Source organism: Oncorhynchus nerka, linkage group LG25, assembly GCF_034236695.1.
Source record: "Oncorhynchus nerka isolate Pitt River linkage group LG25, Oner_Uvic_2.0, whole genome shotgun sequence".
Taxonomy (NCBI): Eukaryota; Metazoa; Chordata; class Actinopteri; order Salmoniformes; family Salmonidae; genus Oncorhynchus; species Oncorhynchus nerka.
The window spans coordinates 40082383-40109727 of NC_088420.1; the positions used below are offsets into that span (position 1 = coordinate 40082383).

The 27345-nt window shown below is 44.0% G+C and overlaps 1 pseudogene; it reads left to right on the forward strand.

Annotated features, from left to right (window-relative positions):
* The first annotated feature begins 1913 nt into the window (after positions 1-1913).
* LOC135564579 (leucine-rich repeat-containing protein 56-like) lies at positions 1914-26681 on the forward strand (annotated as a pseudogene).
* Positions 26682-27345: the final 664 nt, after the last annotated feature.

A 27345-nucleotide genomic window follows, 5' to 3' on the forward strand; every position in this document is an offset into this window, starting at 1 on the left:
ACCAGATCTCAACCCAATTGAACACTTATGGGAGTTTCTGGAGTGGTGCCTCAGACAGTGTTTTTCCACCACCATCAACAAAACACCAAATGATGGAATTTCTCATGGAAGAATGGTGTCGCATCCCTCCAATAGAGTTCCAGACACCTGTAGAATCTATGCCAAGGTACATTGAAGCTCTTCTGGCTCATAGTGACCCAACACCCTGTTAAGACACTTTATGTTGCCATTTCCTTTATTTTGGCAGTTACTTGTAACACAGTGAGCTCCAAAAGTATTGGGACAGTGACATATTTTGTTGGATGCATTTGCTGTTTGTTTTGGATGTTTGTTTTCAGATTATTTTGTTCCCAATAGAAATTAATGGTAAATAATGTATTGTGTTATTTTGGAGTCACTTTTATTGTAAATAAGAATAGAATATGTTTCTAAACACTTCTATATTAATGTGGATGTAACCACGATTTCAGTGCTGGAGTACATAGCCAAAACAACAAAAAATGTGTCGCTATCCCAATACTTTTGGAGCTGTATTTTTGCAGTATTTGCAATTATAGGGGACTGTGTACTGTATATTCTACTGTATATGACGTGTATGTGAACAGTACTGTATGTGAATCCTTGTTTTAATCAAACATGAAGTGGGCATTATGCAATACCAACTGTATGTGTGAAATGTACAGTGTTGACAGACTCACACATTATGTGTTCATATTATGTGTATTGACTCATAGTATAGATAAATTAAGACAATCACAATCTACACAGACATGGTTTACTGTTAGACAGATAAAGGCCAGACAAAAAAACATACCGTGGCTGTGTGATGCACACAACCAGGGGTTGGAACCAGTTCAGGGAACTGCACAGAAAATTTGAGGAAAAAATGTGTTTTTCAAGGAACAGAATCAGAACCGGGAACGAAAGTGATCTATTCCGGAACAGAAACATTATTTTTAAATAATGGGAATCGGTTAATAACGATATTTTACATTCCGGGAATTTTTTCCTATCCCACTAAAAATTGCAACATAAGCCCTATGCAAAGCCCTCACTGTCACTCAGAAATGTATTCCAGTGTCTGCCTGCCAGCTGAAAATCTTTGCGTGTGTGTGTGTAGGCTACTCCCCCCCCCTCCGAAACATAGGCTACTGTAGCCTACTGACGTTACATCCGTGATTCAGAAATTAGAGAAGAATGGATTAACTTTTTCAATGCTAGTTAAGGATACTGTAGTTATCACATTTCATATTGTATTTATTAACTACAAAAAGCTAAGACGTGTTTTTATTTGAATTCTGGTGCCGCTCTGCACACACAAGCTTGTTAGCTAGCTATCTAGCTAGCTTCTCTGGTCTAACATTAAGCCAACTCACTGACGTTCAAAGACATTCAAAGTTCCTTCATAGAAGCTGCTCCTCCATAGGTATAATTCTGTGAGCCTAATTCCGATAATGCATAACAGCAAGAGTTCCAGCGCTTCAAGTCAAGCCTCCTCCTCCACCTCCACCCTCGCTATCCCGCTCCATAGCAAGCTGCTCTATCCGATTAGCTATGTCATTTAATGTTGAGCAAAAAAAATGTTGATTTCAGAAGTTTATAAAGGAACCATTACTTTTTGGGGGGTTCGAACTGGTTCAGAACTTCATTTTGCTGGTCGGAACAGTAGAAACGAAAAAAGAATTGTTCTGTTCAGAACGAAACGATGGCAATAATTTAGGTTCCAACCCCATGCACAAAACAGAACATGCCAAATTCACACTCCGGTTTGTACTGTACCATACATAGCTCTCTCACTGAGCACAACTCCCTCCTGCTCTTCCCACTGCTTTAACAGATAAGGACAGAAAGAACCGCACCATCATGCTCACCTATGTCCTTAAGAAAAGCCCAATTGCTCAACTTGTGCGGGCATGACGGAAGTTTGTCTGCGCAGGGGTGAATCACTAGCAGCAGACTCTGTCTCTCTCTCTCCACTAATGAATGGAGATTATAGGTCTGTTAAGGCGTGGCTGGGAGGGAGCCAGCCAGTTGTTTAAGACCCAATCGAATCAAGTCATCGGCCCTCTGTGACGTGTGAGGAACGTCTCTCTCTCTTTATCTTATCATCTTGCAGGTGCCTACTTGCCCAAGCTGGTGCAGCTGAAAATGAACAACAGTATGATAACGTCAGTGGGGTAAGCGGAAAGTCCCACTCTATAGTGCTCTGTCTCTGTCTATTGTAGTTATGTGTTGGAATTGTCTGTTAAATAAAAGCATTTTCTGCTCTGGGTACTACAAACACTACTACTAGCAGCAGCTAACAGTATAAAGGCAGGTAGCCCTAGATGCTCCATTCCTATGATAGGGGACAAAGCAGGAGACCCACTGTGTGTGGGTTTCCCATCCTCCCACAAAGAGAGCTGTAATTGGAACCAGAGCTAGCGTCGTCCCATGGGGATCTCTGTGACGCTTCATTCACCCTGGCCTGGCTGTCTGCATCAGGAAAGGACCAGAAGCAGAAGGCTCTGGAGGCCCGCAATGTGGTTAAGAGCTAGGCTTTGAAGACCGAGACCACTGGGTCCTGCTGGTAGGCTATGGGATAGGAACATACACAGTACAGGTGCAGTGGCTTTATTTCCACTAAGGCAGGCCGTAGGGAGCTGTAACACTAGGGCGAGGGGGAACAGCAAATCTGACTGAGGGCCTTTGTCTGTGGAGAAAGAGGATGCACCCGGCCTGTAAATCGCACAGCAGACAGACAGACAGACTGTAGCCTGTTTGCCAGATCAATTTTTGCTTTAGCCAGAACCTCTGTCATTCGCATGTATAACAGCACAAAGCACACAGATTTGGCAACCAGGCAAGGCTGACAAGGTGCCATTGTGCATCTGGGTAAGTGTTATACAAGAAGCAGAGGATGCGAGAGGAGCAGAGGAGAGAAATATCTGTGTTATATGGCCTGGATGTTCTGTAGAGGGAGCGAGGGATAAGAGAGGAGAGGGAAGGTAGAGTGATACAGGATCAAGGTATATAAGAGAGGAAAGGAGCAGAGGGGAGATAGAGAACTGTGTGACCCACCCTGTGAGGAACAGCCAAGGGCCGGCCGGACGTGAACAGCCTCGATAGCATTTCCTGCCCTGGGCTGCAGAGGCTGATGAGGAGAGAGTGTTTGTTAGGGAGGGTGGTGGTCAGGGACAACTGAATACTGCGCCTGCTGTCAGGAGAGAAAGTAGGGAGTGTAGAGAAAGTAGGGAGTGTGCTGTTGGGGCTAAGGTTGAGGGGACCAGCTTTTAAAAATATACTGAAGTTGGGGACAGACCAGAAGTCATAGATAAACAAGGCTTCCAAAGGGTTTCCCATGGACCTGGGATTGGATGTGGGGGCTGGGTAAGTGTGCAGAGAGTAGGGAGTCCAGAGGGGTTGTGGAGAATGCAGTATGCTGGCTGGGTCCTGGAGGCCTGTCGGGAGACTGTAAGGAGTGTGCTAAGGTCCAGGGGTACTCATAACAGAGGCTGGTGAGAGAGGAGAGAGTGTGCAAGGGAGGGAGGGCTGGGACTGGCAGATGGAGGTGTCAAGTGGGGACCGCTTCGGGAAAAGGGCTGGTAGGATCCTTTCAGATGTGATTATTTTTCCTTATCATGACTTCCAAATTTTCGGACCAATACTATGTCTTACAACTGTTGCTATTTTATTATCGTTATTAATGGACAGTTGGCCTTTGGTCTAAAAGGCAACCATTTTGGTCGCATAGTCCTATGCTCTAAATATTTCTGCTGTGCTAGCTGGAGTATTGATAATTTGGTTGGTAGCACCTAGTCTCACGTTGCCATACCTCCAAAATCACATCGTGGTCACGCCTCCCTTGGCGGTCTTTAGAATTTTGTATTGCAAAAACTGTTTGAACGATACGCTGGCTCCCAGTGGCAAGATTTTGATTGGATGTTACATTTTAAGAACCCTCCCCCCACACGCCCATAGAAGGGGTGCTGTGTGTTATGTGCATCACTGTTTTCTGTCCGGGTAGGACACATTTTGTAGAGTTGTTGCATATGCTAGTTTCAAGTGTGGCTGACAGTCTGCGATTTATATTTATTGAAATTGAATGTGGGTTATGCTGTTAAAGTCAAAAGTCCCCAAAACATTCCAAACTGCTTTGGTGACAAACACACTTTGTGCCTTGTCTCCATAGAGCCCCACACTGGATATGTCATAATATCCATAAAACCTAGCGGTCAAACTGGGAAATGGTTCCAATCGTTCTTTCACCATTCATTTCAAAAACACTTAAACACTTTTATCAATATATTCGGCGCTATTTACTCTCAGATTAAAACATGCTAATTAGCACAAATCAGACATCACGCAAGACTACAAATCCTCGCAAGCTTCTGCACGTTGTCTCTCAATGGCAACTTTGCTAACAGGTACATTTAAAGAAATTTGGTGGTAGGATAAGCCTACACAAAACACAGCCCTTATTTTAAGTGTTTCTAAAACCCCCTATGGGAAAAATGAATGGTGGAAAAACGTTTGGAACCGTTTCCCTTCTTCTTAGGTTTAACGGTGGTTGGCATCCATTGTTAATTGTGCATTACCGCCACCGTCTGGATGGGGTATTGAATAAGAAAAAAACATTCTGGGAAAGGGGGAAAATGACATCATACAAAATAAAACACGTCAACTAACATTTAAAAAAAAAATGCAATCATACTTTTTCCAATCACAGTCCAATCCAAAATACATCCCTTCACAGGCTCAGGAGCCTGTGATGGGGCTACATTCACCGACAGGATTTCTTGCACCGCCTCGGCTGTGAAATCACGAAGTCCCAAAAAATGTTCAGCAGGATTCAAAATTATTCCAATTTTCGTATACTTTTTCTCCGCTTGTGCTGTACAGTTTATAAATAATACAAAGTCCACCTTTTTACCATGTAGCATTTCACTGTCCATTGGTTAATGAGAAACCTTCACCGGTCTTGGTGGCTCTACTACAATTGCTTCTTCCCCGCTACTCGTTCCTTCTAATTTTCTCACCGCCTCCAGATAAGAGACATGCTGGACACTCCTTACCCTTGCCACCTCATTCTCCTCCACCCTAACAGGGCACTCCAAGAATTCAAGCGCATGTTCACCTCCACAGTTGCAGCATTTCCCTTCATATGGCATACAATACTCTTCCCTTCTGCACACACTTGACACATGACCAAATATTTTAGATTTATGACACTGAAGGGGCTTGTGCACAAAAGCTCTGACAGGGTATCTCATGAATCCTAACTTTATATGAGAAGGGAGAGACTCTTCATCAAAGAACAGTAGCATGGATGAAGTGAACTTCTTTTCTCCGTCCATCGTACAGTTCAATGAACGTGCACCAACCACTCCTCCGATGTCTTCAGTAATATCCTCTACCTTTATTTCTTGCGTCACCCCAGAAATACAGCGCCTTGCGAAAGTATTCGGCCCCCTTGAACTTTGCGACCTTTTGCCACATTTCAGGCTTCAAACATAAAGATATAAAACTGTATTTTTTTGTGAAGAATCAACAACAAGTGGGACACAATCATGAAGTGGAACGACATTTATTGGATATTTCAAACTTTTTTAACAAATCAAAAACTGAAAAATTGGGTGTGCAAAATTATTCAGCCCCTTTACTTTCAGTGCAGCAAACTCTCTCCAGAAGTTCAGTGAGGATCTCTGAATGATCCAATGTTGACCTAAATGACTAATGATGATAAATACAATCCACCTGTGTGTAATCAAGTCTCCGTATAAATGCACCTGCACTGTGATAGTCTCAGAGGTCCGTTAAAAGCGCAGAGAGCATCATGAAGAACAAGGAACACACCAGGCAGGTCCGAGATACTGTTGTGAAGAAGTTTAAAGCCAGATTTGGATACAAAAAGATTTCCCAAGCTTTAAACATCCCAAGGAGCACTGTGCAAGCGATAATATTGAAATGGAGGAGTATCAGACCAATGCAAATCTACCAAGACCTGGCCGTCCCTCTAAACTTTCAGCTCATACAAGGAGAAGACTGATCAGAGATGCAGCCAAGAGGCCCATGATCACTCTGGATGAACTGCAGAGATCTACAGCTGAGGTGGGAGACTCTGTCCATAGGACAACAATCAGTCGTATATTGCACAAATCTGGCCTTTATGGAAGAGTGGCAAGAAGAAAGCCATTTCTTAAAGATATCCATAAAAAGTGTCGTTTAAAGTTTGCCACAAGCCACCTGGGAGACACACCAAACATGTGGAAGAAGGTGCTCTGGTCAGATGAAACCAAAATTGAACTTTTTGGCAACAATGCAAAACGTTATGTTTGGCGTAAAAGCAACACATCTCATCACCCTGAACACACCATCCCCACTGTCAAACATGGTGGTGGCAGCATCATGGTTTGAGCCTGCTTTTCTTCAGCAGGGACAGGGAAGATGGTTAAAATTGATGGGAAGATGGATGGAGCCAAATACAGGACCATTCTGGAAGAAAGCCTGATGGAGTCTGCAAAAGACCTGAGACTGGGACGGAGATTTGTCTTCCAACAAGACAATGATCCAAAACATAAAGCAAAATCTACAATGGAATGGTTCAAAAATAAACATATCCAGGTGTTAGAATGGCCAAGTCAAAGTCCAGACCTGAATCCAATCGAGAATCTGTGGAAAGAACTGAAAACTGCTGTTCACAAATGCTCTCCATCCAACCTCACTGAGCTCGAGCTGTTTTGCAAGGAGGAATGGGAAAAAATGTCAGTCTCTCGATGTGCAAAACTGATAGAGACATACCCCAAGCGACTTACAGCTGTAATCGCAGCAAAAGGTGGCGCTACAAAGTATTAACTTAAGGGGGCTGAATAATTTTGCACGCCCAATTTTTCAGTTTTTGATTTGTTACAAAAGTTTGAAATATCCAATAAATGTCGTTCCACTTCATGATTGTGTCCCACTTGTTGTTGATTCTTCACAAAAAAATACAGTTTTATATCTTTATGTTTAAAGCCTGAAATGTGGCCTCAGGGGCAGCAGCCTCATCTGGATGGGGAGGAGAGAGGCATGTGAGCCTGCTAGTCCTGGGACAAGTATAGCTAGTACAAACACCATGTATTCAACCCAAAATTGGGTTAAATGTGATCCAGGGGACATAGTCTCAGAAGGAAGGCAGCATGGAATGTATCCTGTGGCAAAAGGTCGCAAAGTTCAAGGGGGCCGAATACTTTCGCAAGGCACTGTAACCCCCTTGCTACGAAAACCCACGCAGGAAACATTCCACTCCGATATCTTTTTTGAGTCTTAACACTCGCGTCTTCTGCTCCGCAGACACACAAAAAATCTAAATAAGACCACTTCTTGTGACTCTCACCGACTCCACACTTTCTTCCAACACATTCCAGATTTTCCTGGATACGTTAAACGGATGTCTCAAGTAGCATTCATCCAAAACCCTGACACTGACCAAAAACAAGTCTAGTGGTTTCCTATTTTCCAACACAGCTTTACTTCTCGTTTCCCATCTTCTTCGCCACTGTAACCCACTCATTCTCACTCCGTACTATTAGCTTCACTCGACTCACTAGCAGTTTCAAACAAAACCTCAGTTTTTGCAATCATCCTTCCGTAATCCTAGCTACCTGAACTATTTCCCTGTTTGTCCGCTAGGTTTTATGGGTGTTATGACTCATGCAGTGGTACTCTATTCGTCCACATGGCTGCGCTTTATTACCACAGGTAAAATCTTGAAGATTGCCCATTATTTCGCTGTAGTATGGACCCGAATAAACAAAGTGAGTGGGAGAACCTATTTAAATTAAGTAAATGTTTAAAAAAAACATTTTGTAGGCTAACTCAACTGAGCTGCTAGCTAATGTTACACATTGTTTAGCTACGTGAATTAAATGTCATCAGCTAGCTAACTTTCTATTAGCTAGCGATCTTGATGTAATTATTTTAAATGAAAACAGTCTCCAAATGCTTTTGTAGAAAGCAGTCATGAAATGAAGAGGGTGAAATTGCAGCTCCAACTGTCAGAAAAGGGAGAGTGTAGGCTACTTGATAGCGCAGGTAACTTTGTGGGGGAACATTATGAAAACATTCTCCAGTTCCAGACCCGAGAGAGAAAAACCTTGAGGACAGAGAGATAATAGCGACATAATATTCAGTGCGGTCTAATTTGAGTATAATGAAGCGTGTTTCTTTGTGATGTTTTCTGTCCTCAGATAAAGAAAGCCTGTGTTTGCAAATGAAGAGAAGTGTCCCAATGAATGTTCAAAAAGACTAATGGTGCATTTCCACACATGATTTACACCAGTGTTTTACCCATAAGGCTCAGACTTTTCGGTTTCCATCTACGCGGGCCAGCACCCTTGTACCACTGGGCCATGTCTCTGGTGGACCTGCTCTCACTTGGGGCCAAAGCCAAGCCACTGGTACTTTGCAGTTTAATTTACATAACAAAGGCTAATTGTGAACTAACACCTTCTCACAAACCAACTTTGTATACCAGCTGTATTTTTGTATACAAAATGTTGATAACATAGGTAGGCCTACCTATATGCCATGAGTTATATGTGTAGGCCTACTTATGTTAGCACAGGTTGTATACAAATATACAGTTAAACATCACACACAATGTATAAACCTATTACAATTGGGGCAGGCGAACCCTGCTGGAGGTCTGCTGGGTGTGCAAGATTCTGTTTCAGCCCAGCAATAACACACCTGATTCAACTTATCAAACACAAGGAGTTGACAATCAAGTGTGCTATTTCTGGGCTGTAACAGAAGTTTGGTCACCCAGTAGAACAGGGATCAGTGGAACAAGGTTGTGCTATCGCTGGTATGGTGTTTTTTCTTTTGTTCACCTGAAATGATGCTTTAGTAACAATAGTCTACTCAATGATCTATTGTTGTTTTCACTAAGATGTCTAATCTTAACATACGAGTTATCTTATTTGTACATTTTATAGTGATGAAGGGTTGATTCTTTCAAGGGAAGTGTTTTAGCTTGTTTTAATTGTTTAACTATTTTATTCAAATGAACTAGTGTCAATGTTGATTAATCGCATATCACAGTCCTGCAATAAAGAGGGAAAGGGCTTCTGTCTCTGTGTCTGTTTCCGTGTTGTATTCTCAAATGAACATTTCCTTTTTGCCTAGTAGTTGAACAAATTATTTTCAGATGGTTATACCAAGAATCATTTAGCTATTTGATTTTGAATTGTAAGACCCCTTGAAGTATCAAATGATTAAAAAAATATTTGTTGAAAACAATGTTTGGACCTTACTGCTGTTAGCCCATACAAGTGCATTGAATAACAGATTCACTACATGGAACAACAAAAGTAAGTTTGTTATGAAGTGTCTGTCCTATATCTGAGAGATATAAGAAAGATCAGGAAATATATACATATATATATTTTTACATTTATTTAGCCACTTATTTTTGGCACTAAACAGTCTAAGCCCTGTCGAAGCTGGGGAGGAGGTTCTACTAAGCTATTTAGAATAGCAAGATAATTTGATTTTGAATTTTAAGACCCCTTGAAGTATCAACAATAATGATATACAGCACCAGTCAGAAGTTTGGACACACCTACTCATTCCAGGATTTTTCTTATTTTTAAAACTATTTTTACTATTTTCTACATTGTAGAATAATAGTGAACACATCAAAACTATGAAATAACACATGGAATCATGTAGTAACCAAAAAAGTGTTAAACAAATCAAAATATATTTTATATTTGCGATTCTTCAAAGTAGCCACCCTTTGCCTTGATGACAGCTTTGCACACTCTTGGCAACTCTTGTAACATAACAAAATGTGTAGGAAGGGAAGGGGTCTGAATACTTTCCAAATGCACTGTAGGTGGATGCCATGGATTGAGATGCATCCAATGCAAAAAGAAAAACATATCTCTAGCTTAAACTGATGCATTTTTGTTATGCTAATTATATTCCTGTGGGTGAGTGGACATCGACCTTAGGGGGTTTTAAGTGCCGACAAATAACATTGGTTAGTGCAAATCCAACCTTTAAAATGTAGGTACAGTATGAAAATAATATTAGTCAATAATATACTTTTTTATTAACATTTTGTTGGCTTTATAATCATGAGAAATTTAACTATACTGAACAAAAATATGAACGCAATATGCAACCATTTCAAAGGTTTTACTGAGTTACAGTTCATATAAGGAAATCAGTAAATTCAAATAAATTCATTAGGCCCTAATTTATAGATTTCTCATTGTTACGAATCCCTTTTGGCCCGACAGTCTAGGGGGGATGGTAATGAGACCCGTAACATAACTCATGCAAATTATTATTGTGACAAAGTAAAAGTGTGAACGAAATAACCACGACAACAGAAATCTACCGTCAAACTCCAGGTTTATTTATAAACACACGGTAATGGGGGGAGCAGGAAAAAGGGGCTGAGCTGGACCCAAGGAAAGAAACAATAAGTATTCAAAAACACCCCTAAGCTAGACTAGCCTACTTTAACAACAGCTAACTAACTAACCAAAAATACAGTGGGTGGTCCACCCAGTTCTAACTAGTGTATTTAACAAAGTTCACCTACGGGTAGTGTATGCCCATGGGCGACTTGTCTTGGTTTCCCCCTTTTCCCACCAGCAACAAACAAACACCATAACCAAAAACAATACTCACAGGTGATGACAAAGTGCTATGGAGGTGCTTAAACAAAAGAGAGGTGAAGACACAAAGCGAGAGTGAAACACAGAGACCTACAGACATGGCATTTTACAGAGAGATTGAGCTAGAGATTGAGCTAGAGATTGAGCTCTAGAACAAACAAATGATGGGGTTTTTAAACCATGGGGAAGGAACTGTGATAGGGTAGGAAATAGGAGGAGGTGTGTCTTCTGATTGATGATTGATTGTTGACTGATTGGGGAGTGATGATTTACCTGTGAGGGGAGAAGGAGAGAAAAGAAACACACACAGGATACACACACACACAGGATAACTGTATCCGTAACACTCCCACCCTTAAAAGAGCAACCCTAGGGGTTGCGACTACAGTATTTCAACAGTATACTCACAACCTTGCAAAACATACAGAAATCATTTTCACACACGAGACAAAGCATCTGCCAACACATTATCAGAAGCCTTTTTGTGGCGGATCTCCAAATTATAATTTTGTACAATCAGCGCCCAACGCATACGGCGCTGGTTCTGGTTGAACATTCGGTGGAGAAAAACTAAGGGGTTATGGTCAGTATATACAATCACGGGTAGGGCACTGGAACCAATATATACTTCAAAGTATTGCAGAGCCAACAACAAAGCAAGAGCTTCTTGTTCTATTGTCGCATAGTTTGTTTGACATTTATTAAATTTACGTGAAAAATAACAAACGGGATGATCCACTCCACTCTTGTCCTGCTGCAGTAGAACAGCACCAGCACCTCTGGCACTAGCATCTACCTCAAGTTTGAACGGTTGTTCAAAATCTGGAGCAGCAAGTACAGGTGTACTACATAAGAGTGCTTTCGCTGATTCAAAAGCTCTCTTACAATCAGGGGACCACACAAATGATCTAGCCGGACTAAGCAAATCGGTCAATGGAGCAACTACCGCAGAGAAATTTTTACAGAAGCTACGGTAGTAGCCAACCATCCCTAAAAGCGGCGTAGCTCTCGTCTGGTGGTAGGTGCAGGGAATGCAGTTATAGCCAAGACCTTGGCATCAACAGGGCGCACCTGTCCATGGCCAACCTCTTTACCGAGATAGGTAACAGTAGCCTTCCCAAACTCGCACTTTGCCAAGTTCAGGGTTAGAGAAGCACCTGCCAACCGTTCACATACTACCCTTAGCGAGTCAACATGATCTGTCCACTCAGACGAATAAATCACTAGGTCATCAAGGTATGCACTACAATTAGGAACGCCAGCTAATACGGAGTTAACCAGTCGTTGGAAAGTGGCTGGTGCATTTCGCATCCCAAAAGCCATGACTGAGTACTGTAGGAAGTTGTCTGGGGTCACAAAGGCAGAAATCTCAGAAGCACATGAAGTTAACGGAAACTGCCAGTAACCTTTTAAGAGGTCTAACTTGGTTACATACTTAGCAGCACCAATAGTGTCGATACAGTCGTCCAGTCGGGGTAACGGGAACGAATCTGGCATTGTGACAGAATTTACCTTTCGATAATCCGTACATAACCTGGACGTACCATCAGGTAGACAACAAAATGCAAGGAGAACTCCAAGGGCTTGAACTTGGCTTAGCCAGGTCATTCTCCAACAAATATCTCACCTCATCCCTCATTATCTTCCTCTTGGAAGCGTTGATACGATATGGGTGTTGCTTGATAGGTGTAGCATTTCCAACATTAATGTCATGTTCCAACACATTTGTGCGAGTAGGAACGTCATTAAAGAGACATGGAAAACTGTGTAGTAGCCTCACAATATCATTGGCCTGTCCATCCGTTAAATGAACCAGACCGGATTGGATAGACAGCAGCATTTCTGAGTTGGGCAATCTAACACACTGCTGCTGAGTATTGCGCAACTCCAAGCCATCAACATCATCAATATGACAGTCCACTATTATAACAGTAGTAGCAGAGGAGACAGCAGTACCTTCCTCTGTTTTTGAACTCTCTAACTGTGTGATGGGTTGGGTGTGGTAAGCTTTCAACATGTTAATGTGACACACACGAGATTGGCGTTGTCTATCAGGAGTTTGAAGCACATAGTCAGTTTCACTTATTTTCTTTTCAATTAAATAAGGACCCGAGAAACGAGCTGACAGTGAAGATCCTGGAACAGGTAATAACACCAGTACGTGGTCACCTGGCTGTAGTGGACGAGAAACAGCCTCTTTATCATAGTGTCTTTTCATGCTCCTCTGTGAGGAAGACAGAGCTTCTTTTGCGAGAGCACAAGCTTGGTGTAGGCGCTCACGAAAGCGACTAACGTAGTCCAACACATTCTCATCTCTGGTACACAACTCTTGGGACAAGAACTGTTCTTTAAGGACTTTCATTGGTCCTCTCACTGTGTGACCAAACACCAGTTCAGCCGGGCTGAAACCTAGGGACTCCTGCACAGTTTCACGAGCAGCAAACAAAACTAGAGGAACTCCCTCATCCCAATCTTTCTCAGATTCCAAACAATATTTACGTAGCATAGACTTCAGTGTCTGATGCCATCTTTCAAGTGCACCCTGAGACTCTGGGTGATAGGCGCTGACACACGGTGCGTAATTGACAAGGATTTTAACACCTGCCTGAAGAGCTTGGATAGGAAATTGGTTCCTTGATCGCTTTGTACCACCCTAGGTAACCCGAATGTCGTGAATAATTTTATTAAGGCTTTACTCACTACCGGGGCTGTAATCCTTCTCAGAGGAATGGCCTCGGGGTATCTTGTAGCCATACACATTATCGTTAACAAAAACTGGTTACCCGATTTTGTCTTCGGTAACGGTCCGACACAATCAACCACCACATGCTCGAATGGTTCACCTATGACAGGTATGGGACAAAGAGGAGCGGGAGGAATAACCTGATTTGGTTTTCCTGTTATCTGACATGTGTGGCATGTCCGACAGAACTGAGCCACATCTTGTTTTAAACCCGGCCAAAAGAAATGTCGAAGGATCCGATCATAAGTTTTTGTGATTCCTAAATGACCAGACCACTGGTGATCATGAGCAAGGGATAACACATTTTGTCGAAAGGCTGTAGGAATCACTATTTGGTAAACAGCATTCCAATCTCCATCCGCGTCAACATGGGATTTCCATTTACGCATGAGGAGATTACCATCAATGAAGTAAGCCACGTTCTTCTTCTTCACATCTTCCAATGAGACAACACTAGAAAAACATTTAGCAAGCTTGTTGTCAACCTTTTGGTTAGCAATCAGCTGCTCACGAGTGACTGGTAACTGTATTGCATCAGCAATAAGTTCAACGTTCTTTGCTTCTTTCCTGGGCTGTTTGTCAGAGGTGATCAGCTTCTCAGAGGTATCACACAATCCATCTTCTTGATCAACCTCTTTGAACAGAACAGTGTTTGACAAATTTATCACGTCACCCTCTTGTCGTGCCTGAGCACGAGTGACAGCACAAGCGGGGAACACATGTGGATAACTCTGTGCCAGCTCATTCGAGAGAGAGTGGTCACTTTTATCCAATACTTCCAATACGGGTACTACCTTTCCTCCGGCAATATCGTTACCCATTATAAAGGTCACACCTTTCACTGGCAACATAGGGCGTACCCCCACTCTGAATATTCCACTGATTAACTCAGAGTGTACTTTCACAAAGTGCAATGGCACTGGGACAAAACCCATTTCAATACCCTGCACTAACACACTGGAACCACAATATGTATCGTCAGATAAGGGCAACACATCAGACAATATAAACGACTGCGCCGCACCAGTATCTCTAAGGATTTTAACCGGTCGCTGAGACGCTTCGTCATTCGTTAGGGACACAAACCCCTCGAAAATGAATGGTTCATAACTGCGGTCGGGGACTGAGACTTTCAAACTACAGTTACCCTGAGGCACCTGTTTTGTTGCAGACCTCACTGGCTTGGCACGAAGAGGCATCCCTTGTTTGCGTTTAAGCAGGAAGCAATCATTAATCATATGTCCTACTTTATGACAATAGAAACAGGGACGCTCATTCTTCTGGCGTGCTTGATATACTACTGCTGGCCGACTAGGGCTAAAGGTAGGAAACTCAGTGGCTCTACTCTCAGTTTGAGCCGAAAACACACTCTTGTGCGTCAACACAAACTCGTCTGCCAACACAGACGCTTCTGCCAGGGAGGATACTTTCTGTTCATTTAGGTAAACTACAATGCGTTCGGGTAAGCAATTTTTAAACTCTTCCAACAAGATTAACTCCCGGAGAGAGTTGAAATCAGTTACCTTACTAGCAGCATGCCATTTATCAAACAGATTTCCCTTGTCTCTAGCAAATTCCACATAAGTCTTACTAGAAGACTTTCTATGAGACCTAAATCTCTGTCGGTATGCCTCAGGCACAAGCTCATAGGCACGAAGAACAGTAGCTTTGACCACTTCGTAATTCAAACTGTCCTCCAGAGGTAACGTTGACAAAACCTCTTGGGCTTTACCAGTTAATATACACTGAAGTAATAGGCACCATACCTCTTCAGGCCATTTCAATGCTATTTCAATGCTATTTCATTTCAATACGCTCAAATACACAAAAATAGAAGTCAACCTCTGACTCTCTGAACAAAGGTACTAAGGCAATCTGCCTACTAATGTCAAACGTGTTTGAGGACACAGCAGGTGAGGACGGCTCACAAACAGGCACAGTAGGACCGGAGGCTAGCCTCGCTGTCTCTGCCTCCTTACACATCTCCAAATGCCGTTGTTCTCGTTCTTTTTCTGCCTCTATTTTATACATCTCCAACTGGAGAGTCTCTTGCCTAATTTGGGCTCTCTCTTCCACCTCCAGTTGGAACTGTGCTAAACGGACATCCCTCCTGGCATCACCATTTGACAGTGGGGAGAGTGGATCAAAACGGGACAATGTGGCTGGAGCTTTAGCCTCGCCCTCATTATCAGACACCAATGGGCTTACAGGAGCAGCAACATCCCCTACAGGGGTAGTAGGCTCAGGCAGCGGTAACACAAGCACCTGCTCTTCCAACAATACATTTAATACTAGTTGTTTAACCTCCGCCTTAACTAAACTCTGCGGAATCGATACTGAATAATGGTCAGCCAAGGTCATTAAATCAACTCTACGACATTTGTCAAAAACCTCCCACGAAGGGTTATCCAAAAAGGATCTCAAATCAAAAGTAGTCATTTTACACTACTTCACAAGTGCCAAAGGAAATAGCAAACACTAATGCAACTTCAGCTATGACGCTCAACACTGAACTATACCACTACAACAATCTACATGAGCGGCATGGGTGTCAGTTATGACAGATCCCGGATGAGCCCCCACTTATGTTACGAATCCCTTTTGGCCCGACAGTCTAGGGGGGATGGTAATGAGACCCGTAACATAACTCATGCAAATTATTATTGTGACAAAGTAAAAGTGTGAACGAAATAACCACGACAACAGAAATCTACCGTCAAACTCCAGGTTTATTTATAAACACACGGTAATGGGGGGAGCAGGAAAAGGGGCTGAGCTGGACCCAAGGAAAGAAACAATAAGTATTCAAAAACACCCCTAAGCTAGACTAGCCTACTTTAACAACAGCTAACTAACTAACCAAAAATACAGTGGGTGGTCCGCCCAGTTCTAACTAGTGTATTTAACAAAGTTCACCTACGGGTAGTGTATGCCCATGGGCGACTTGTCTTGGTTTCCCCCTTTTCCCACCAGCAACAAACAAACACCATAACCAAAAACAATACTCACAGGTGATGACAAAGTGCTATGGAGGTGCTTAAACAAAAGAGAGGTGAAGACACAAAGCGAGAGTGAAACACAGAGACCTACAGACATGGCATTTACAGAGAGATTGAGCTAGAGATTGAGCTAGAGATTGAGCTCTAGAACAAACAAATGATGGGGTTTTTAAACCATGGGGAAGGAACTGTGATAGGGTAGGAAATAGGAGGAGGTGTGTCTTCTGATTGATGATTGATTGTTGACTGATTGGGGAGTGATGATTTTCACCTGTGAGGGAAGAAGGAGAGAAAAGAAACACACACAGGATACACACACACAGGATAACTGTATCCGTAACACTCATGAATGGGAATATAGATATGCATCTATTGGCCACAGATACCTTTAAAAAAAGGTAGGCGCGTGGATCAGAAAACCAGTCAGTATCTGGTGTGACCAACATTTGTCTCATGCAGCTTAACACATCTCCTTCGCATAGAGTTGATCAGGCTGTTGATTGTGGCCTGTGGAATGTTGTTCCACTCCTCTTCAATGGCTGTGTGAGGCTGTGTGAAGTTTCTGGATATTGGCGGGAACTGGAACATGCCGTCATACATGTCGATCCAGAGCATCCCAAACATGCTCAATGGGTGATATGTCTGGTGAGTATGCAGGCCATGGAACAACTGGGACATTTTCATCCTCCATGAATTGTGTACAGATCCTTGCATTATCATGCTGAAACATGAGGTGCTGGCGGCGGATAAATTGCACGACAATGCGCCTCAGGATGTCGTCACGGTATTTCTGAGTTCAAATTGGCATCGATAAAATGCAACTGTGTTTGTTGTCCGTAGCTTATGCCTGCCCATACCATAACCCCACCACCACCATGGGGCACTCTGTTCACACCGTTGACATCAGCAAATCTCTAGCCCCAAAAGACACCATACACGTGGTCTGCGGTTGTAAGGTCGGTTGGACGTACTGCCAAATTCCCTAAAACGATGTTGAAGATGGCTTATGGTAGAGAAATTAACTCTGGTGGACATTCCTGCAGTCAGCATGCCAATTGCACGCTCCATCACAACATGAGAAATCTGACATTGTGTTGTGTGACAAAACTGCACATTTTAGAGTGGCCTTTTATTGTCCCCATTACAAAGGTGCACTTGTGTAATGATCATACTGTTTAATCAGCTTCTTGATATGCCACACTTGTCAGGTGGATGGTTTTTCTTGGCAAAGGAGAAATTGCTTGGGATGTAAACAAATTTGTGCACACAGGTTCCTTGACTAACCTGTACCTCCACACATTTACTCGGTATTCTACTTTTACTTGTTATCTTTACTTTATTTCATTTTGGAAATATTTTCTTAACTCTATTTCCTGAACTGCGCTGTTGGTTAGGGGCTTGTAAGTAAGCATTTAAAGTATTCGGCACATGTGACAAATAACAATTGGTTTGATTTGAATTTGAGAGAAATAAACTTTTTGTGCGTATGGAACATTTCTGGGATCTTTTATTTGAAACATGGGACCAACACTTTACATGTGGCATTTATATTTTTGTTCAGTGTAGCTAGTTATACCTAGGTAGCTTACAACGTTAGCTGACTTTTCTCAAAACGTATTTCATTGTGGCTAGCTTCTTCTTGGCCCTAATGCTAGCCAGCACAGCCAAATATCACTCCAATGGCCATTGTTGTAGACCATTTCTCCCTTCTTGCCGCAGCTTTAGCTAATCTCGAAATATCAGAAATGCAGCGAGAACCAGCGTGCTGCAAGCGTTCTAAAAATGTGCTTGTTGACTAAAAGTGCTTGTTTTTTTCTATGTCACTACTCTGGTGAGGACCTTTGGCAAGGCATTTGATTGGTTTAACGTGTTACGAGTCGTCACTGATTAACACCCCTCTTTAGTAGATTTCCGCAGTAACACTTCCCCTGGTTTCCCGTTTAACAGATGGAAAAATTAAGGAGGCTTTTATATTATTTAAAAAATGGCCTCCTATTGGTTCAGGCCAGGGACCAATCACAATGTGAACACAACACAAAACATAATTTGATTGGTCAGATTGTGGCAACTCATTTACCAATGAGGGGATTCAATTATCTGGCTCAGGTTACCCTGGTGAAAGGAGTTTGCAGCGGTTGAAAAGTGATTGCATTAGTTTTGGAGGCGGTATTATGATACTCATAGTTTGTCGAGCCTGGTGGTTAGTAGGGTTGTGGCTACCAGTACAGCTCCATCTAGTTGTCACATTGGGGATAACAGTTGTGGACAACTGTAGCATTTTAGCTAAGCCTAACCCAAAACCTTTTCCTAACCTTAACCTCATTTTCCTAACCAGCTACGTAATGCTCCTTCTGTTCGTAGCTGGGTTAGGCTTAGCTAAAATGCTACAGCTGTCAACAAACCATCAATCTCGACAAACCATCAGTATCATCACAGGGGCTCCAGGGGATGAGCTTCAAAACATGATTCATATAGGCTATCTAAATACCTTTAAATCAATCTATTACCCTGGTGCTCATTTTAAAAGTTGGGTACACCAGTGCTACTAGTACCAATGAACAAAGCCCTGCCGGTAGCCTTTTTCCCTCCTGATGTTCTGTTGTGACAATTCCCCCCTTGCCTCTGGATCATGGCTGTGTAGGGACCTGGGAACCACGCTGTCTCACCTTCAGGTGCTGTGGATATCTCACTGCAGCCTGGCAGACCTGGATGGTGTCCCCTCCTCCTCTCTCAAGGTAGAGTTTGTAGTGGAAAATCTTTGCAGTGTACCATCATGAACTATAGTCTACAAGACCTGTTACTCCACCTGGCTTCTATCCACCTCGTTCACCTGTGAAAACCTCACAGTTCAACAAAGGTTGACGTTTTATGTATTTGACTATGTAAATGTTGAGTTCCACTAAACCTGAGCCTGTGTTGGTATGTCCTCTCCCTACGCTAGGAGCTGTATGTGGCCTACAACAGAGTGTCGGACCTGAGTCAGTTGAGCATGCTGGAGAATCTACAGCTGTTGGACCTGGAAGGGAATGATGTGAATGACCTGGTGCAGGTGCAGTACCTGGGCCAGCGCTCCCAACTCTGCACGCTCACCTTAGAGGGAAACCCTGTCTGTATGCACCCCCACCCTAATGCCACACAGGTATTTGCGCACACTCCTACACTCCTAACCCTCACCACAATCATGTGTATTATTGTATATATTACTGAATCTGGATTTTAGATACTCCAAGATGCGTGCGTGCGTGTGTGTGTGTGTGTGTGCGTCCAGGCATGGGGGTTGTGAGTGTTTGAGTCTGGTAATGAAATTATCCAGAATGACTGTGCTACCATGGCTCTGCATGCTGGGCTCAGGCTGTGAGTCATACTCTCCACAATGTCCCCCATATGGGCCCAGATGATAATGTCCGCATCAGGCAGAACAGGGTGGGACTGGAGAGCAGGGGACAGGGAATTGGTGTTCAGAGCAAAACAGGCTTTGCTTGTGTAAGTAGGGATGGTACAAGCTGTGGTGATAGTTAGTATAAACATTGCTCAACTAGGCAGGGTTGAAAATATACTCTCTTTAGCACAGGTGTTGATATGGGAATGAGCCCATATTAAAGTGGTATATTAAGGTTTCGCTATAATGACGTGATGCAGGGTTGAATTGGTATGAATGGATGAGTGAATGTGTTTATTTTTGACCCACCCAACCAGCAGCAGGAATTAGGAAACTGGGGCAGTGAGGGAGGGAACGCTGTCCTGAATATGCATTAGGCTTGGTCCAAGCTCTGAGAGAGGGGTCCTTGGGTTTGCTTTTTTTTCTTCTTTTCTAGACTCTATACCCTTGGTGGAGCACAGAAAGTGCAGCTCTCTCTCTTTATTCTCTCTCCTCCCCCTTGGTCTCGCCTCTCTCTTGTCTCTTTCCCTCTCTCCCCTCTCTCTCTCTTTCTTCCCTCTCCTCCCCCTTGGTCTCGCCTCTCTCTTGTCTCTTTCCCTCTCTCTCCCCTCTCTCTCTCTTTCTTCCCTCTCCTCCCCCTTGGTCTCGCCTCTCTCTTGTCTCGTTCCCTCTCTCTCCCCTCTCTCTCTCTTTCTTCCCTCTCCTCCCCCTTGGTCTCGCCTCTCTCTTGTCTCTTTCCCTCTCTCTCCCCTCTCTCTCTCTTTCTTCCCTCCTCCCCTTGGTCTCGCCTCTCTCTTGTCTCTTTCCCTCTCTCTCCCCTCTCTCTCTCTTTCTTCCCTCTCCTCCCCTTGGTCTCGCCTCTCTTGTCTCTTTCCCTCTCTCTCCCCTCTTTCCCCTCTCTCCCTCTCTCTCTCTTTCTTCCCTCTCCTCCCCCTTGGTCTCGCCTCTCTCTTGTCTCTTTCCCTCTCTCTCTCTTTCTTCCCTCTCCTCCCCCTTGGTCTCGCATCTCTCTTGTCTCTTTCCCTCTCTCTCTCTTTCTTCCCTCTCCTCCCCCTTGGTCTCGCCTCTCTCTTGTCTCTTTCCCTCTTTCTCCCCTCTCTCTCTCTTTCTTCCCTCTCCTCCCCCTTGGTCTCGCCTCTCTCTTGTCTCTTTCCCTCTCTCTCCCCTCTCTCTCTCTTTCTTCCCTCTCCTCCCCCTTGGTCTCGCCTCTCTCTTGTCTCTTTCCCTCTCTCTCCTCTCTCTCTCTCTTTCTTCCCTCTCCTCCCCATTGGTCTCGCCTCTCTCTTGTCTCTTTCCCTCTCTCTCCCCTCTCTCTCTCTGTTGGTTGGTGAAGGGTGAGAGTACTCCGCTCTAATTTAATCTCTTAGCAGCAGCATAGTGCTTTTACTGGTCTCTCTCCCTCCTCGCTCTCCTCAGTGCTGTCTCCCAGTGCTGATAAAGGACCAGAACTCTGTACAAAGTGCAGATTATTGCCATTATTAGCACTCAGAACCATTTTCTTTGTCTCCTCCTTTGAACAGAAGTTACACTCATTGTGGCTTAAAGCTCTTCTAACAGGGCTATGTTCTTTTACAGTATGTTATTCTGGTGGTAAGTGGTGTGTTTGGCGTTGAAAGGATAACTTTGAAAGACTGGACATTCCTTGGCCTTAATCGACCATTAAAATCACAACCAAAGCACAACATTGGACCCTTTATGAAGTCACCTATCATATTTGTATCACCTAACATACTGAATCGACTGTGTAGTTCAGAGGTAGGCAACTCTGCTTCTCCAGGGCTGCACTGGAGGCATTTATTCAAGCCCTGTTTTAACACACCTAGCCTAATTCAACCTGTCATCTGCTTATATGGACCTCGATTAGTTGAATGAGGTGTAAGTGCTGGGCTGGAACAAAAGCCTGCACATACTGCAGCCCTCCAGGACTAGATTTTCCCCACCCTCCATGTAGTACCCTTTGACTGAGCTGGTCTTCTGCAACTGAAAGTAGTTGGAGTGGATCTGTTAGCGTTTCTTTTTTTATGTGTGGGATCTCTTCCTTCAAGGTACCCTCTCGTGTTTCTTCATCCTGCCTTCTCCTTTCCCTAGTTCGAGGAGGAAAAGGGTTACTGCTACCGGTTGGCGGTAAGGGAGCTGGTCCCACAGCTGCATTACCTAGACTACATGTGTGCAGAGGAGAAGGCAGGGCTTGGCTGCACCAGCTCCATGGGGGAAGACTGGGCCCTGCTCAGAGAGTCCATCAAAGACGGCAGCTGTGTAGAGATGGCACAGGGTGTGTGTGTGTGTGTCTTTTTGCTTCCATAAGGCCATTAATACTACTCTGTATTGTACTCTTCTATATGTTCACTCTTCTCTGTCTGGCCATAGAGGAGAGAGCAGCCAGTGTGAGTGCCTACTCCAGACCCAGCTCTGGCCAGCGCCTAGCTAACAGCCTCTCCAGTTCCCATCCCTCCAGTCGACCGGTCAGTGCCAGGCCCCTCTCAGCAGTTGACTCCAGACCCCTTTCTAGGTCGTGACCCTTATCAGGGGCTGGATCCAGAGCCTTCTCTCCTTCCGGGTCCAGATCCGGTTCTGCTGATGCAGGTCCAGCCTCTGTGGACCCAGACGCTAGCGTTCTGAGGCACGGTGAGATACTGTATTGGTGTCCTTAGCACTGAAAGCCCTACCACCTCCACATACAAGGCCCCACTTTTAGTAACTGAATATGGCCCATATAGTGAACCAGGCTTATTGTTTTGTATCCTTCTTGTGTGTTATTCAACAGTTTCTAATGTATTTAACTTATTTTCAAACAGTAGCATCCAAATGTATAATTAGTCAACACTGCCACCATGAGGACATGTTGTAACAGGGTCTGAAGATTCATCATCATGTCGTTTTAAATCAGTGATCATTGATTTTCTGACCCCAGAAATCAGGCATACTATGCCTTTATCCAGTTTCATAATTTCCCATGTTGTGACAATCCCATCCCTGATTAGCTATCCTCCACAGTAAGGTGCAGGGAAGATCTTGTTATGTGGGAACCCTGTCCAGGCCCTCAGAGCCAGGCGACAGAAGATGAGGGTATGTTGACCCATCAGTGGGGAGAAACTGTAGATACTGAGTTCTTACTCATCTCTGGCACATTGACCACCACAGCAGAGATTTGACAGTTTTCCAGCGCCAATGGAAGGTGGCCCAGAGTGAAGGTGGAATAGTTATGTGTTGTGACAGACCATTATGGCTGGGTGACGTCGCCCCCCCCGTCTCTCTAATGTGATGTCAGGATGAACAGAAGGAGATAATTATCCGAGAGAGGAGGGGAGGGTGATGGAGCGATGCAGCTGTGGCCCAGGTGACATGACAGATGGAGCTCCCTGCCAACGTCCGACGATCTGTCATCTCTACACACTCTGTCACTTTCTCTCTCTGTACTTCACTGTATTTCTTCCTCTGCCTCCATCCATATTCTATATCTTCATCCCTCTCCACATTCCTGTCCCTCTATCCCTCCCTCTGATTCCCTCTCTCTATTCCCCGTACCCTCCCATCTCCAACCTCATCCATCTCTCTCTCTCTCCCTATGCAGGTGCCACCCCCACCTCTGTGTAAAGCTCTGTCTTTAACTTCATAATGTCTCTCTGCCTCTCTCTCCCTACTTTTGTATGCAGACTGCGGCCCCCTCACCTGTGTCCACTCCGAGCGCCCCACCCCTCCATGTTTTGGAGCACACATATGACCTTTCGGAGCAGGACGGACACCAGCGCAGCGACGTGTTCTCTGAGCTCAGGGCCTGGAGGGAGAACAGCATAACATGTACTGACCACTTAGTCCTGTGTCAGTCAGCCAGCCACTCTGAACTGACTTTTCACTCTTTTCTATGACTGTGTTCCAGACGTCTATTAGCCATGGAGAGGGATGGCCTCAGATACTGACCATCCTCCACAGTGATGAAGAGAAGGATGATGAAGGAAGTCTCAGCATTTTCAGTGGCGAGGAGGTGGGTGGAAAAAGAGACGGGTCGAGTCACTGGGCAAACACTGGCTCGCCAGACTTACCTTTCCAGTCCCCCTCTTCAGGTGAGTCTATCTCACCTCTGGTTTACAAGGCCATCAAACATGTCAAACCTATTCAGTGTATAAAATATAAAACCAAGAAACCTAAATATAAATCCAAGGATTTTAACACAGAATTACTTGAAATCACACTACCACAATGCAACATCAAATGTTCTCTAGTAAACTATGCTTCATTTACAGATGTGTTTCAGATAAAAGCCGAATCCCTTGAGGTGGCCTGTATCTCCCTGTCCTCTGAATCCACCCTGACGCCCTCTCCCCCTCAAAACGCCACATCAGACCCTGGTGGCCGGAGGGTGTCAGAGCTGCGAGCGCGCAGACTGAGGCTTAGTGGTGGGGTGGCTGAGGCCAGGGCTGGGACTGCTGTAAAGCCTACTGACGACCACACAGAGCTAGGGCCAATTAGAAGAGACCCAGGCTTGAGGAACCAAGGGCTCCAGGAGTCTGTGAGGCCCAAAGTCCCTCTGCTTCCCCAGGATACTCACCACCTGCCACACAGGCCAGCCTCCATCCCCTAGTCCAAGGGCTCAGATCACCGACAGGCGGAGCTTCTGTGCAGTCCAGCAACGGGCATCAACCAATCACCTCATGCAGACCACCAGAGAGGATGGCCATCATGTTTAGTGAAGAGGACCCTGGGGGCTGGATTACATCCAACAATCACCTGAAGAGTGGAACATGGGATCCAAGTGTGAACTTCCTATCTCAATGTTTTGACTCCCTCTGCTGGACAGTTAGAGAATAATTTGCATCCCTCTTTTCTTTCCCAGCTCAGAATTGCACTGATCTCACAGTGCCTTTACTGAGGACAACAGCCCTTGTAGGGGGAGGCACAGTCCCAAAATTCAATTTTTGTTTTATCAAGGCAACGGTGTGCTTAAGGACCACGTGGACGCCTCCGAGCGGTCGGATAGGCTGTTTGGAGTGTTCATCCGACTGGATTAAAAAAAGTAATAATAATGTCCCCCCAACTTCTAAAACCAAAGTTGTGCCCCTGATCATAGCAAAAGTAATGAAGACATCACATGGAGGTTTCTAAATGAAATAGTGTATGTGCATATAATCAGACTGTGTCAGAGTGCTTTAGGCTAGTACTAACACTACTGGAGCTTTTTCAGAATATTTGGAAAAAATTAGTTGGCCAGTGTTCCTGCTTAGAGAAATACCCCTGAGCTGCTGGATCAGGACCAGTGCTATTGTGAAGCTTACAATGGAAAGGTCAGGACCAGTGAGGAAAACTGATCCTAAATCAGTTTCTAAGGGTTCAATGTAATTTAATTGCTGTTGGTTTTGACTAGAGAAACTCTGTGACACCTTCCTCTTCATGTGGTGTCCCATGTCGACAACAGGTGAACAATTTGAACCAAGCTGACATATTTGAGCAAGCCCAATCCTGTTCCGGGAGGGAATCCACACACACACACACACACACACACACACACACACACACACACACACACACACACACACACACACACACACACACACACACACACACACACACACAGCAAACTGAGGGCCTGATTCCAGTCCACATGTCTGTCAGTTCTGCTTCACTGCTGTCTCAGGCAACAGGACACAAATAAAGTAGCAATAGAATAACAAAACATTGTCTGTCATCACAACCACAGACTACTGTTAGATTACTTACTACCATTGAAGACTTGTGTGGGATTAATGGATACACAGAAACACAGAAAATACCATACGAAGGTGCATGTTTCAACCATGAGACTGTCCTTACATAACAAGAAGAAGCTGTTGGTTTGACTTGCCTGAATAACCTGATGCATTTTGCTGCCTCCTGTCTGAGCCCATCTGTGCAGCCGTTTCCCAACATGCACCTGTGCTTTCACCAGCCATGTCTCACATGATCTGTATAGCTGGCACCCTGTTGGGCCTTCTCAACTGCAATGCCTACTTACTGCTCATTTCATTTAATTCTCTGAGGTTAACACTCTTGGCAAAGGGCAATCATCCACACTGCCTGCTAGTGATGAGAGAGAAAGACAGAGAGAGAGGGAGAGAAAGAGAAAGAGGGAGAGAGAGGTGAAAGAGAGAGAGAGAGAGAGTGTGTGTGTGAGAGAGAGAGAGAGAGAAAGACAGAGAGAGAGAGAGAAAGAGTGAGAGAGAGAAAGAGTGAGAGAGAGAGAGAAAGAGTGTGAGAGAGAGTGAGAAAGAGAGAGAGAGAGAGTGAGAAAGAGAGAGAGAGAAAGAGTGAGAGAGAGAGAGAGAGAGAGAGAGAGAGAGATCTATGCAGCAGACAGCTGGAGAGGGAGGCTCAGTAGTAGTAGGCTCATTTAACATGTTTATAATTTGACTGTGGAAAGACAGACTCCCAGCTGGTGGTGACTGACTGGAATCTGGATTGTAGAGAGCTTGGCCCTGCTCACCAGTCATTAGTCTGTAACCAACCACGTGCCCTGTAAATGTAGCCTGCAGGTTGTATATCTACTCTCCCACCATTACGCCACACACTGAAGTCTACCAGCGTTATCATTAAACGAGAAAATACCTTCACCACTATACAAGGCTGCTATTTGTAACCAGCTCACCACTACATGAAGATGACAGACCACATAGTAAAGGGCCTGGTAACATACTGTCAGGGTGTGGGTACATTGGTTGGACCCTTCTGCCCCTGGGTTACTGTGAATGGAACACTATCAACCTTTTTGTTGGGAGATGATTGACACTGTTGGTATGACAGCAGGTGGAAGAAAGATGCTTTTTCTCTGATATCAAATTAAAAAGACAATTATACCACCACACCACTCCTCCCCAAATCTGCCCCTTGATTCCCAAGAGATATCTTTCAACAGAACATTGATGCTCTTTAGAGGGTGGAGGAAGAGTGTTTAGGCTCAAGTCCAATTAAAAAAAGTAAACAGTACTAATTACAATGTCACCCCATTTACCAGACATCTGAAACGCAAACAAGATGCCAAGTGGATGGATGTTTATCGTATCATAATTTTTTTTAGATTCTTTCTTAGAAGTAAATTATCTTATAGGAGTCTCTGAGAGGAGATGGGGACACCTCATTCCTAGCTTCAGTGGACATGTGGCATGAAAATATAAGCCGGCGTTCTTACACTGAAAACAACATACCTATAGTGACGGCCCACACATAGAATAACTGAACACAGAATTCTGAATAACAGAATATCTATGGGCCCATACAAGTTTGGTACTAGGGGGTACCAAGTCCCCCCTAAGAACAATGTCTAATTGCTGACACAAAAAAGCAACGTTAGGACAAAAGAATTGTATGTGGATGAAGGTCATGTTTAGGCAAATAAACTATAAAGGGAAATAAATTACTATAGTTTACACTTTTTTTGTTATTTTATGAAATGTTGTTCTTAGAAAAAAAATTAAGTCCCGGGGTAACTGCCCCCCCACCAACACACTCATCCAACATATTACATTTTTCTCTCTGAACAAGTGGATTATTTATCTTAAGGCTTTCCTACTTGTACTGTACATTTCAAAAATATATATAGTGGGG